Genomic DNA, 15005 nt, shown 5'->3' on the forward strand with positions numbered 1-15005 from the left:
GCATTGTGAGCACTCCCCATGGTCCCTGGGGCAGTCTGCCTGTTCTGCAAGGTGTTGTTATGCCACGAGTGCACCAGGGAGTGGAGAAATTTGCTCCCCGAGCATTTTCTGTACTGCATTACCCATCAGGGCTGTGGTATGGGAGCTGACCGTGAGTTTTGTGTGCAGGATGAGTCACAGCAGACTCAACCTGCTGCAGATGGGGGTGCTCAAAAAGCCCTGGCCCCCGAGAGGCTCCAAGTGACAGCACAGGTGACAACCTAAGCAGTTTTCCTCCCAGTGGAAGTGAGCAGCAACCAGTCAAGTGGCATCTTGGAATGAGTCATTGCTGCACCGAGCACATCATTATTTTGGGAATTAACTGACGGAAGCGTTTGCCCGTGTATTTTAAGGGCCTAACAATAAAATCTGCACCATTATAACCAAACTTCACAGAGTTTGGCAGAGATCAGGCAAACTTCTATTTGCAAATGCCTTATTGATGTTATTCCAATGCTTCCACCATTATCTCCTGCACATTCTCTATCCTTTCCTGCCACACATTTAGAAAGTAAATAAGCTCATCAGACACATGTTCCATTTTATGAGAGCAGAGATGCGCACAAGAGCACGAATGAATATGAATAGCCCATTTTTGGCACTACCCAAGCTTTGGAGCTGATTTGTATGACTCAGAAATAAATACTGTGCTAAAAGGGCTCCTCCGTAAAAATACGGATGGTGAAAGTAATGGAGAAAGGAGGAAACATTTTTCTCAGAAAATGGCTCTCCCCGAGACAGCTTCGTGAGACATGTGGCAAGTTCTGATGTGGGCCTGGTTTGCATGGCAGCACTTTGGGCTTGCTGACAGCTCTCTGCCCAGGGAGCCATGCCACTGCTTCACACTGGACGAATGCCTTCAGAATGGAGTAAAAATAGACTTGTCTTTGAAGGGAACAAAGATGAAAGGGAGTCTATAAAATTCTCAGCAACTGAAAATAAATAATAATTTTAAAAGCCATACAGAGCTTTAATTTCCTTTCTGTTTTGTTTTTGTTTTGTTTTGTTTTGTTTTGTTTTTCTTAACACTTTCTCCATTTCACACTCTCAGTCTTAAATAAGGAGGTGGCCTTTAATACTGAATTTTCACACATGACAATAAAAATTATTAGACTAGTTAGCATTATACATGAACTAGGAATAACTGTAAGCCTAATAAGGCTAGGAACACTCTTAATATTTAGGTTTTTACCTGTGGCTTTTTAGGAATGATTTTAAAAGGAATTACTTCTCCTACCACATAGGCCATAAGATTGTCACATTTCTACCACAACATGGAAAATAATCCATACACCAGGGATAGTGTAAAATGGGCACCCAGAAGGCTGTCAGTTGTGCTGGATTGTCATTCCAAATACATAAGAAAAATGGGCTTTTTTTCACTGCAGAATTTTGGTGCCCCATGCTTTTTGGTAAAAGGGCTGTTAACACTGTGCAGAAACCCATAGGCAATTCTCTAGCCCTGAGGATCCCAGATCCTCACCATCTCCCCCAAAATACAGACAGCTGCAGACATCAGCTGGGTTTTATTAATTCTTGGAGCTCATTGAAGGGTGAATAGAAACTGAATCCATTTGTGAGGGATGGGAGATGCTTCTCTGCTGGACTGTGATTGCTATTTAGATAATGGTCCTGGTCCAGGTGCTAAGACAGTCTACATGGTATCAGTTTATTCTATCCATTGTACACTAAAAATGATGTGTGGGATGCCCCAAAGAGATCTCAGAGGGATTGTACCTTCACAGGCCATGCCCTCAAATCTTCACTAGTGGTTATTTTGGCCTTGTAGCAGAGTAGATCCAAGTGTGCCAAACTGAGAGAGCCTGAAGATCTACACTTTTAAAGACAGATGCAAAATAAGATGTAGAAAAAGTTTCCTTTAAAACTGTCTTCATTAAATCACAGCCAAGCATTTCTGAAGAGACTTGGAAAGGAGAGAAGGCTTGAGTACTGCCTGGACTAGCTCTGTCCAAGCAAGGAGAGGAGGAAGGTTTTGGGTCAGCTCTTTCCACAGCACTGGTTGATAATGCTTTCTACTATTGGAGATTATTGAGACAGGGTTAAGAGTTTTATTTAGTAAGTCTTTACTCCTTACTTTATTTTGGTGTGTTTTTTCCTGGAAGATTAAACCAGAAAGCAGTGTTCCTACAGTGAATAAATACATCATAGCAACCAGAAACTAGAAAGGCTTCATACCTGGTCAGCCTTTGAAGTCCTGCTGCACAAATAAAACAAATCTTTGAGAGGAATAGTGTGGATTTTGTGTCCAGCTGCCACACAGAAGGGAGCTGGGAAGTGGGGCTGGGTCTGACTGTGATCCTGCTGTGCCAAAACCCTGCATGGGGAGGAAGGGACACACTGATTCTCTCAGGGCAGGTGGGCAGGCGATGCCAGGTCTGAGGGGAATGCTGGCCCTCAAAGACCACCAACAGGGAGGAAAGGAAGGATCTCAGGAAGGGAAGGATCTATCTTCAGGTCCTGGACTGTCAAAAATGGATTTTCAGGACCTGACTGCTAAGCTATTACTTGGTCTTAAGTGAATTCAACCAGAGGCTCGCTACAGTTACTCATTGGTACATTATGGCCAGAGAGTGAGTAAAAGGCACAGTGTGATTTTCCTGTAGCAGGCAGCAGTTTTTGATGTACTTGTTATAAGGCTCTGGCCCCCCTATTGAACCCAGGGTTAATTTAGGGAGGAATTAATCTTTTGCATACAGGTGTCCACAGTGGCTTTGGGGAGCGCTTTATAGATCTGCAGGTATCTGTGTGTGTGGTAAAACACCAAAACATCCCCTTCCTCCTGAAAGGAAAAGAGCCCATGTTTGAGAGGAGACCTACTCCAGTCTGCCCCAGACAATGTCACCGCCCTGCCATGGCACATCCTGGCACCGCCAGCCCTGCCTGTCCCTGCCCACCCCGTGGGGCTCCCCCACCTCTCCAGGCCCTGGACCCCATATCACCCCTTGGCCACCAGCCCTGCCCCATCAGCACTGCAGAGGGGCCAGTCCAGCTCCCCACTGCCCTGCCCTGCTGGCCATGGGCCCCCTGAGCCAAGCCCACCCACAGGGGCACATCCCAGCCTGAGAACAGGCTCCTGGTGACACACTGCAGGTGACATCCCAGGTACAGGCTCCCCTGGCTGCTCTCTGTCATCGCAGTTCTCCTGCTGTGCTGAAATCTCCCAAGGCAGGGAAGAAATACCTGGCTGTGTTGGGAATGCCCTCATCCATTCCATTTTGAGCAGAACACTTTTCTCTGAGGGCTGGTTGCTTATTTGAGACAAGTTGTTAATGAGGGGCAGGCATTTACCCTCAGCCAGCTATCCTGTACCATTTTGTTGCCTGGAATTAGGTGGGGCTTTCACTTCCAGCCCCTCTGAAGGCAGTGTGCTGGGGTTCCAGCCTTCAGCATGCTGGGCTTGAACTAACAAGGCAGCAGCACTGCTGCATCTGCTCCATCTGGAGCTGTGTGATACTGATTCACTTTTATTTTCCCCCTGCAGCTTCAGCCACTGGAAATAAAGGGGTGCAAAGAACGTCGTCCCTTGTCATTGTGGTTACAGAAAATCCTGGAAAAGCAACTCAGAGTAATGTAGCTTTGAAAATCAGGAACTGAAACAAACGGAACCGTGCAACATTTATTAATAAATTTCAGTTAAGTCTCCCTGGTTTCAAGCCCAGTTACACGATTTCTCTAGGGGGAGGCAGGAGGAAAGTGAATTTATGACTGTTGAATGTTCGAGCCTGTCAGAATTGTATTGAGTACTACAAAAAATGGATGGCTAGAAATAAATTTGGGTGTGAATAAGCTGTTTCCTCCACAGGTCTGGTTTACACTGGCAGGGTGTGCTTAACGGTTGACTGGAGGAAAAAAAATGTGACAGACAGGATGGTTTCTTACAAGCTCCTCAGGGAATTTAAACACCAGCTCTGTTCTTTTTCCCTTTAATTCATCCTCTGGTCACCAGCAAAATAATTTAGATTCAAGCTTTGGGTTTAGGAGAATTACTGGTAGAAGGGGAAGGGTTAATTTGTTTACTTGGGGTGATTTTCTGTTTATTTTGTTTTACTTTTTTAAGCCCTGATGTGAATTATCCGTTTTGGCAAGTGAATGAGAACAGTTGCATGTACTTGGTATTTTCTGTCACATACACTATTATTAGTAAGAAACACATTTCCTTTTGGGGCACTAAGGACAAAAATAAGGCTGTTCACATCACCACCCCCCCTTATTAACTCTGTTGAAGCAATTGTGCTGGCATTTAAGGGAACTGGCAAATGCATTTGTTCAGTGGCAAATGTGATGCATTCAACATTCTTTTCACATGAAGAAGAAAACAGGGTCTTTCAGCACAGGGAATATAATAGCCAAGCTTTGGTAATGATTTCTAATCTTTTAAAGAGAGGAAAGAGATCACATTTACTTGTTTCGGTGTGAAGGAAAGGGAACAGCTCTATTATCCAAAATCTCCTCTGGAGCTTTCAGTGCTATTTGGTGCACATTTTCTCTCCATGTGTAGACAGACCTGGCAGTGACAGCTCACTGAGCTGTGGCTTGGGCTTTGTGTGCAATATGGACAGTATTGCTTTATCATCTGAGCACAAGGACAGGACATGTCTCCATAGCACAAAGTTTATCCACTTGTAGGGCAGGATTCCTTTTCTAAGAATGAGCCCTATCAGGATGCTCAGATGCTGTTGAGCTCTTTTCTTTTGTCAACAGTGCTATCATCAGTCATAACACCATGGTGGGTCATCCTGCTGAGTACTCAAGCAACTCAGATCATGGGGTGCTGAAATTTGCCTCTTTTCAAGATGCTTTGCTCACTGGTATTGGCTTTAAATTTGGCCCAAATTAGGTTGGTTTGAAACTGTTGTGGTATTTTCCACCTCTATTGCACTTCCTTTTCTGCTGGTACTGATTAAAAAGAATTCTTTGACTCTCCAGAGCAGACTTCTGGCGCCCATCCCTCACTACTTGTCACTTACCTACTTGCCTCCATTTGTTGTGGAGAAAGTTGGTGGTTCTAAATCCAAGCAGGGATTTAATCTTGCCTCTCAGCATTGAGAGGAATGAAATGCAGTGGTGGGAAGTGCTACGGTAACTGATGTACAGTACACTTGTTAATTTTTTTTAGACCAAAAATGCCCAAGCAGCTGGTAGTGATAGCAAGCAAAATGCCTCTTTCTGGCTGATGGGACAGAAAAGTCATACAGATAAGGCAAAGAGATAATTTTACTTTACACTTAGCAATGAGGTATTTTTCCCGTCTGTTTCAAGGACTTTGGTCTTAATCCACCAGTCTTTAAATATATACTAAATAGCATTTAACAAGTGGCTTTTAAAATAGGGTGAACTTTTGCAAGGGGAGTATTTATAGAAGTAGCTATTTAGTTTGCTAGAAATTTTCGGTATTCATTTTGCTATTGCTGAATATATAGAACAGGATTATTCACCCACATTACCCAGCTGCTTCTCTTTGATAACACAATAAATATTGTGAGGTAAGTGTCTTTCCATGGTAATGACTGTGATGTCATGTGGTGTCACAGGTATGAAGAAGTGGAATCTGTGAGAAAGAGTTGTTTGAGACAGAAAATCCTGAAATATAACTGTCTTGCATTATCGGTCAAACGATAGATTAAAATGCAATTCAACTAAGGAATATTGCAAGAAATTAATTTTCTGTGGTGCACTTGAAAAATGCTTCCTGATATTGGAGTTCATTAAAAACACAATAGTGTCTTATTAAAAGAAGCTGTAGTACTTTTCCAACTATTCTTTTTCTATGGATGGGACTTGGAGATGCCAGAAGCTTATAGAAGAAGGGAATATATTACAGTGTATTACAGTGCTGAGCAAAGAATATGTTTGGGGGTTGGGATTTTTCATTTAGCTTGCTGGCAGTTGCCAGCTGAACTGGATGTGCACTTGCTTTTGGAAGGTCTCTGACCTCTTCAACAGCTGGGACTTACAGAATTGTAAACTTGACACACATTTGGATAAGATTTTTCTGGTGCTGCACCTCCGTGGAACTACCATGAAGCCATGCAAGGGAATATTCAGAAATGTAGGTTTTAAGTCAGGTATACAAACCATCATCACTAGATGCTTCAGTGAGTGTTTTGTGTAAAAGTCCTGTGACATGGTTTGAGTTGATCTAACCCAAAATGCTATTGGTTCTTCTCTTCAGAAGTCTGCTGAGATAATGTACCATTTCTCTAGCTCAGTAATGGGAAAAATCTCTTGAGCTGGACATGTGCATGTGCATGATCAGCTGGTAATGAGCTAAATGGTCTCCAATGACAGCAACATCTACTTTTGTCTTTCTCCATTTGGTGGAGCTGCACATGAGCTGCTACACAAGAGAACATCACTTCATACTAAGGGAAATACGCTGGGAAAAATCCATTTTGGATTTATGTTTAGAATATCCACAGATGTCTGTTCAAGTTTTCCATTTCATAAACCCTTGTAGTCAGGCCGAAAATGTAACTGGAGCTGGGATCAATGGGCAAACTTACAGATATTTTATCTCTTGGATCAAAAGAGTATGGACAGGGCAAAAAAATACCAGGAAAATTTTAACAGCAAAACCAAATGCAAGAAGACAACTGCTAAAGATTTCCTGGTATTTTTTTAAGTGAGGATCTCTCCAGCAAGTCTCCATTAATACAATGTCCTCCAGTGCTATGGATCAACCAACCATCTTGCTTGCTCCGCCAGCGAGAGTGAGTTGACTTCCATTACATTGGCATAACTGTGAATGTTATGAGAGGAGGTTGATATCCCAGAAATATGTCTGGAAGTGGCAGCACTCATTCAATCTGATCAAGAAATGATCACTAAGGGCAAGAAGAAATTATGGGCTTGTAGAGTCTGCCAAGAACTAGGTGGCACAAGCTGTGATGTGCTTCAAACTCTCAGGCTAACCCCACACTGACCAGCCAGAGCTCGAGATGGCAGAGGGAGCCTGTCCCTGGGATACTCTGTGCCTCTGAGTGCTGCACAGGCAGCACACAACACCACGGGTAAGCTGCATGAGGCCAGCACTTCTGGAATTACAAGGCGGAGAGAAGCATTGCCAGTGCTTCTCTCCAGGAAAGTGGAAACAGGTAAGTGAGGAAAGTACAAAGTCAGCTTTAGGTCAGCTCTGCAGAGGAAAAAGAACACAATAGGCAGCTTTATTTTTCACAATAGCTGATCCCAAAGGTGTTTTTAATCATTTTCTATCCACTCAGACAGAGAAAGTTATCTGTGAAACTGCTACAAATATTTGAAAAGTGTTGCACTGCCCTTGAAATGAGCAGTATGTTTTTAAACTGATACTGTACAGAGAAGGTGAAGGCCTAACATAGTCTGTGATTGATCTAAGGTTTCCCAGTCAATCTTGTAATTTTGGGGATGGTAAAACAGCAGCTTGTTATCTGTAAAAAAAGAAACTTGCCCCAAACCCTTAAATTCCAAGACAGTAAGAGTGAGAAACAAAGAAGTACTACTGTGAAGATAATTAACCCTTGACAACAAAACAAAACTTTCTTGCACAAAGGACAGCTACCTAGCTCACATTGAAGCTTAGGGCAAATGTTAATACTCCCATAGCTGACTTAGAGATTATCTGAAATATCTTACCAGAAAACAAAAAAACAAGTTCCTAAACCAAAGGCCGCAAAAACCATGGAGCCATGGAGCTTCCTGAAGAGTGGGAAAAGCACAAGGCATGACTAAGAGCCAGTGACTGAAAAGAAACATCCAGGAGCTGCAATGACTTGCTTGTCTTGCTGGAACATGCAGGAATCAGAAGTCATGACAACAGAAAGAGCGTTTGGACGCCTTCTGTGGGATTCCTTTTTCCTCTACCCTTTATTTTCTCCTTCACACACATGAAGGAGGAGAAGAAGTTTCTGGTGAACCTGTTTGCTTGGCTGGTTGCATACCTGTTAAGTCCCAATGGCACAGGAGCTGCCTGGGTTGATGCTGCCCTTTAGTGGTGCCAGACATTTTTATGGATGTGACTGTGATTTCTGAACACTGTCACTGCCCAAGTATGAGTGTAAATGATGTCAACAGAGAATGGTGTCAGGTCCTGTTTGCTCAGAGGTGTTCTTCCTAATAGTGTTGGAGGAGATGCTAAATGGGTTGACCTGAAACCAAGGGCTGTACCAAGAATGTCCTAGACAGCCTGCTGGGAACAAGGGCACAGGCATTACACACAGTGTTACTGGCACAAAGAGGAATTTTCAGATGTACTGTCAAAAAAGGATAAATTTTATTCCCACTGAGGGTTTATTAGAGATGGGTGTAAGAGTAAGTTATAAAATGTGAGAAATGTATTGATGTTAATAGTCAGAGGTAATACATATCAAGTGTTGAGTCCCTTTCAAGGGAGACCATTACTGGAGTGGCTGTGGATCAAATCTAGTGAGAAGTGTTTGAGGACATCTTCCAAGAGACTGAGTGACATTTATCCTACTGCTCACTACTAGATAAAATGTTGAGAATCCCCTGGATTGTCAGTCCAGCAAAAGTTACCTTCAACTTCAGGTAAAAAAAGGAGTGGAAGGAAGGTGCACTGATCTGGTACTCCCTGCTGGGGTAAGAACAGGAGAAATAAGCCTTTGAGAAGAAAAACAAACAAAAACCCCAACCCCCCCAAGAAACCCAAGGAAAATTGTGTCGCAATATCAAGAGTTGCTGAGATATGGCAGTGTTCCCAAAGCCTGGAAACAAAGAGGGGTGAGCAGGTTCTGTCGCAGACATCTTTTCATGAAAAATCCTTTCCTTAGGATTTTTCCTCCTGAGAAGCTGCGAGGCCTCAGGAGCAAATGTAAACATTGATTATCTGCTGCTGTAGAATGCAACAGGTGGATCTGTGATTGGTCTCATGTGCTTGTTTGTAATTAATGGCCAATCACAGCACAGCTGGCTCGGACAGAGAGCCGAGACACAAACCTTTCTTATCATTCTTTCTTTTCTATTCGTAGCTAAGCCTTCTAATGAGAACCTTTTCGTCTATTCTTTTAGTATAGTTTTAATGTAATATATATCATAAAATAATAAATCAAGCCTTCTGAAACATGGAGTCAGATCCTAGTCTCTTCCTTCATCTGAAAACCTCTGTGAACACCGTCACAAGGTTCAGAGGAGCTCTTGACTGAATAGGGAGATTTACCTCAAATACTCTCCCTACAACTCTCTAAACTGAGAATGCTTCAAGTCCCTGGTTTTTTCCAGTCCAAAAATTTAGGGGGGAAGAAGTAGTTTGATGACAGAAAATTGCTGGAGAGCAGGACTGTTAAAATTGGAGTTTATAATCTCTGAATGTATGAGTAGCCTGCAAAACCAAACATATGCCACAATTTATAGCTCCCATCTTATCCAAGACTGTCTTGAGCAGATGACACCTACATTGAAGACCAGAACTAAAGTGCTGATTCTGTGTTCCTGTGTACATGTTGGATTATTGTCAGAAAGAATTTAAACAGAAACAATCCAGGGGTTTTGTATCTCTCCCCTCCCGGGCTGTAACTCAGTAACTGGGCTGACCAAAGGACTTTCTGCCTGCCCTTGTGTCTCACTGGGTTGTGGCTGTGCTCCTGGCTCTGCAATGGCTCAGTGCCAGGAGAAGCTCTGCAGAGCTCACCTGCCTGGGGTGTGCAATGGCTTGGGGTGGGATTCCTGTCCATGGATGCTGCAGAAGGTAGGTTCATAATCCTCAAGTCCTAGAGCATCTCTCCAGCCCAGCAATTGGTATCTGTCCTCGAGGGAAGGCTGGGGCCAGAGGAACCTGCTAGTTCTAGGGGGGCAGTGAGAGAACTGGGGATTATTAGCAGTCTGAACACAGATTCTGTGAAACAAGACTTGAACCCTATCATATGTGCATCATGACTGGTGGCCAAAGGAAGAGTGAGGAAAGTGAAGTGTGAGCATTTTCATATGTAGTGGGGTGCAAGAGTTAGCTACTTCTGAGATTTACTGGATTGTCTGGAAGTGAAATAATATCTGGTACAAGGCAGAAATAGAGCTGAAACTGTTTAGAAAAATGACAAAATCCTGTTTGTTGCTTTTCTTTCTAAGAAAAGTCTGTTGTTTAGGGACAGTGATTCTAAACATATGACAGAGAAAATAGCATTCGAAAGCAGTTGTATGCTCAAAATATCCATGCTTAAAAATGTAGTAATTTCATATACTGCTTTGGTTTGGGTTGTTTGACAGAGGCATAAAGTTAAATTTGCTGGGTCCTTAGGTTACATGTATGAACATTTTATTTGCATGTACAGTTAAGCCCCAAATACATTTTAAGTATACACTCTTATGAATTTGGGCCAAGTTCTTAAAGGCAAGACAGATTTGGAATAGCATGCATGACTGCCTAGGATCCCTGAGACACTGGATACTAATCCAGTGTGAGATGTGCCCATACTGAGGGACTCTGAGCTTATTAATCTTGTCCATGCTCGTTGTAACATTTTGACTTGCATGAATGCAAGAATGCAAAAGGAAAGTGGGACATGAAATGAACCTCTTCCAGCCTCTTTATCAATGCAGTACATTTCTCCCAGCTGGCCAGAGTGTGCCTAATCAGACAATGAAAGGCCAAGAGACTCACCAAGAGACTACAAATCCATTAATTTGGTATTGCTTGTGGGAAAAAGCTGGAAGCAATTGCAGGATTTGTTAAGCAAAAGGCTTGGCAAAGTCAATTGATTAGGGAGGTTTCAGAGAAAGCTGTTCTTGCTGAGCTGCCAAGGCAAAAGGTCCGGGAAATTTTAAAGGGTCTTGTTGGCACCATGTGAAACAGGATGGGTGCTGCCATGTAAGAAAAGCTGAAAAACTATGTGAAGTTGTTGCTTTGTTTTTTTTAAGAGAGGACAAGTATCTGATATTTCACCAGAAATCCAATCCATCATCTCATTTAGGTACATTAAATCTCCACAGAGCCCAGTGCATACAAGGGACTGACAAATTCAACTGTTCTAATAAATACTCATTACAGGTGTTAGACTAAAGAATCTCTGTCAGGAGAAAACCTTTCCTAAGATGAAACTGTTTTTAAATAGGGGAGAGTCTCACTCAGCAAGCACATAATTCAGTGTTTGTCCATATTTTTTGTTCCTGGTCCCCTGCACCAGCTAAAAACTCAAAACGAGGAGAGAGCCAATGCTTTCTACAGCACCCCAAATTAAAAGCTATCCTCAAACACTCCAGGGTTTCAGAAGGAGTGATGATACATCTCTGAATAAAGTGGAATTGTGTCCAAATCTGCTAAAAACTGAATGGGGACAAGGTATTACAGCAAGAATTTTCACACAGTCAGCAATCAGATGTAAGAAAAAATCTGTTATAGATGCACCCTATTTCACAGATAATGAGGTAAAGAGACCCAGGTTAGGTGTCTGGAGAGAAAGAGCTGCTCCACAGCATCTTTCCAGAGACAGTGTGGAGACACGGGGACCAGCTAAAGCCTGACTGCTGTGCTCTGTGAGGCAGCCAGGGGAGAGAGAGGGTCTGAGTGACAAGGATGAGACACAGTGAGGTGCTTTGGAGCCTTTGGAGTGCTTCTGAGCAGTGCAAGCTCCACCTGTGCTGGAGCTCACACACAGCTGGGCCTCAGTGATCATTTCCCCATGTGAAGGGAGCGGGCTGGAGTCAGGTCAAGGTTGGCACCGGGCACAGTGCTGCCCAGGGAGAGATGCCAGGCTGTCCCCCAGGGTCAGGGACAGCCCCTGCACAGCCCTGAGGGTGACACTACTGCCCAGGGCAACGCCTGGCACAGTGCTGCCCAGGGAGAGATGCCAGGCTGAGCCAGGGTCAGGGACAGCCCCTCACAGCCCTGAGGGTGACACTGCTGCCCAGGGCAACGCCTGGCTGGGCTCAGAGGGGAAAGGACGCTGTGCAGGGACCCAGAGCTGAGCACAGAGCCCCTGTCCTGTCAGCCTGCCTGCTGGGGAGGCCAGCCTGCAGTGCTGGGCTCCCTGCACGCAGGAGGGCAGGGCACAGCACGGAGCTCCGCAGGATGGCCGGGTTCCTGCCAGGCAGGGCGGCAGCAGAGGAGCAGCTCAGGGACACCAGGGCTCTCCAGTGAAGCGTGGGGCAGCAGCCAGGAGCAGCAGGAGCAGCCACTCAGAAAAGCTGTCCCAAGGAATCCAGACACGTTGGGCTCTTTTTCTCCACAGTGACCTGGCCAAGACCCTGAGAACAGAAGGGATGGTGTCAGGTGTAACCAACATCCTGTTGGGTGTTAGGAAAAACACTTAGGAAAATGAACTGTCCTTTTCTGTTGTGTAATCCTCCACCCATTCCAAATGGAAAGGGAAATGAAGTAAAGACTTATTTTTTATGTTTTGAGAAGTGCCTACATAAAAAGACAGGTTTCAAGGGAAAAAGCCAAAAGATTTCTGACATACTTGTTCTTTGTAATAAGAATACAAAACCTGGTTGCTTCTTCAGGATTCTTTGCATTTTGCTTTATACAAATGGAACAAAGGGGCAATGACTAGGCTACTGAGAAAACAAGTTTTGTTTCTCCCCATGGAGGAGAAGACAGAAACTGAGAAAAGTTTGTCTCCCCTTGATGAAAAAAGGGAATGTAACTCATATTCTGATCTGTGGGACTTGTAGTTCTGACAACAGAGAGGTCAGTTATAAAAACTCTTAAAACAAGCAAAATTATTAGCATCCTTCCTCAGGGACACCTATAAAACCCTCACATATTTATCAGTGGGAGCAAAACTTGGACATTTCTGTTCAGGCTAAGGTGGCACAACTACAGCTGCCAGTGGTGGACTTCTGGCAAGATCCACAGACTGGAGATGCTGCATGTGGGAGGTGGAAGTGAGGGGAGAGGAGCCTTCATGCTGAATGTGGTGTGTGCACTGTGTGAGGGGGGTGTGAAGCTCCCTGGTGGCTCCTGGTTGCCAGCCTGGATGCAGGCAGGGGGACAGGGCATGTAACCTCAAGGAAGGCAGTGTGTGCAAGCGTTGTGTTTCCTTGTCCCTCCTTGGCCTATCTGAAAGGGAGAATTGGTCAAGATTAGCCACTCACAGCCTGGAGAAATGTCTCTGGAGCCACCTCTCCCTGTCCCTGAGGAGTGTGTCCTGCCCCTTTTCCCTCACAGGCACAGTTAATTATCTTTCAGCCAGTTTAATGAGCTGAATCAGTTCACCTAGGGCAGACTGAGAGCAAGAGCTGGTTTGAGAGAAGCAGCCAGACACACATCCAAATGCACGCAGGGGAGAGAGGAGGAGAGGAGCAGGGAGAGGGACTGCCCTTTAGCCATGCCAGTGAGCAGCTGGAATCTCTGTTTGTCCCACCTTGGTAAACCAAAGCAGTGGGTAGCCAGTGCTTCTGGCTGCTGGGGCTGCCCCACACTGGGCTGGGGAACTCCCACACTTCTCTTGTTGAAAATAGCTGCCTTCCCTGGAGCACATTCTGCTGCCTGTGTGCCCGGTCAGGCGGTCAGAGAGACAAACCCTGAAATCCCATGTCCCAGGAAACTAAACCAGTTTATCCCATGTATCTACAGGCATGGGTTGGCCCGTGACCAAAAACACCTAAAGTGTTTTCTGTGTGTTGGCATCTGCCCTTGGGTGCTGCTTACTTCCCTGAGGAAACTGCTGACATTCCCTCAAGAAACAGAAGCATCACAATGGCATTCTAATTTCTGGTAACAGAGGTTTTGCATGTACTAAAAAAAGGCATAACCATAATGGCTTACTTACAGGCTTGGGAGGAGGGTTTGGCAGGGATAAAATCTCTGCAAAAAGTCTTTTGGAAGCGACCCCTCCTCTCTGTGCTGCTGATAGTCTTGGCACTGTCCAGATCACGACTCTTGGCTGTAATCCAAGTTTCTCCTGGATGAACTTATTGAATCTCCTCCCCTTCTTTTCCCCAGTGTGTTTGGAAGACAAAGCCACACAATGGGGCTTAGTGAAAGAGTTTCTTATTTTACCCCAAGAGCTACTTCCCAGGGGATGAAAAAGACATCCACACCCTTTAATTATGATCAGTTGCTGCCTTTCAGTTTTGAAGACCTAGCCTTGATGCCACACTTTCGAGAGCTCAGTGGTGGGCTGTAATCACTTCTGGTCAGGCCTCTTGGCAAATACACCAGGGCAATATCTCCTTGGAAGAGTTTGTCCTCTTTGCAATTGGTCAGGAGTTGTGGACATAGTTCCAAGCCTTCTTTTGGCAGAGTGGTGCATTTGTTTAGTATGAAGTATGTTTGTGTGATTATACTAAGTTAATATATACCTAAAAACCAAAGGTGCAATAAGATTAGTAAATTCTAAGGTGAAGTACCCAGTCTCAGTTTTGAGGAGAACATATTCCCTGGGAGTATGTAAGGACCTGAGAGGCTCAATAAAGTGCCTTCAAAGTAAGTGAATGAAATGGTGTCTGTATCTTGGACAAGAGAATCTATTTTTAGACATGATGTTTTGACATTATCTCTGCACATCGAACCACATGCTTCGTGGTTCATGAAGAGAAACCTATCAATCTGGGGTGGCAATTATATGGAAAACCTCACAGGAAGCAGATTTTAAGAAAAGGGTATATGGATTAGTGATTTGAGATGCAGCAAAGCATAGGGGAGGCAGCGAAGCTGGATCCTTGGAGAGTGTGAATTATTTCACTATCAGCAGGATCACGGAGGACAGATCCAGGATGATGTTGCACTTAACAAAAGTTGCCCGAATATATCCAATCAGCACGTTTGACAGTGGCCAGGGGAAAGCTGTGAATGGAAAACTTGCTGTGCAGCTGGTTCAGTGCAGATCCTTTGTGGAGAAGGCAACAGCTCCTCAGCTGGATGGATGGGTGGGTGGAGGGAGGGATTCAATCAGTTCCCATAGCTCCAGGTGTGCCTGCTGAAACACTCTCTGGAGGGAGAATATCTCTGTGTTGGGGCAATGTTAAAAATGGTTTTGGAGTCCCATATCCATATATAGCCAAACAATACTGCT

The sequence above is a fragment of the Melozone crissalis genome, unplaced genomic scaffold (assembly GCF_028551555.1).
Source record: "Melozone crissalis strain CALT ecotype California unplaced genomic scaffold, PUWL_Pcris_2 ptg000027l_1, whole genome shotgun sequence".
NCBI classification, from domain to species: domain Eukaryota; kingdom Metazoa; phylum Chordata; class Aves; order Passeriformes; family Passerellidae; genus Melozone; species Melozone crissalis.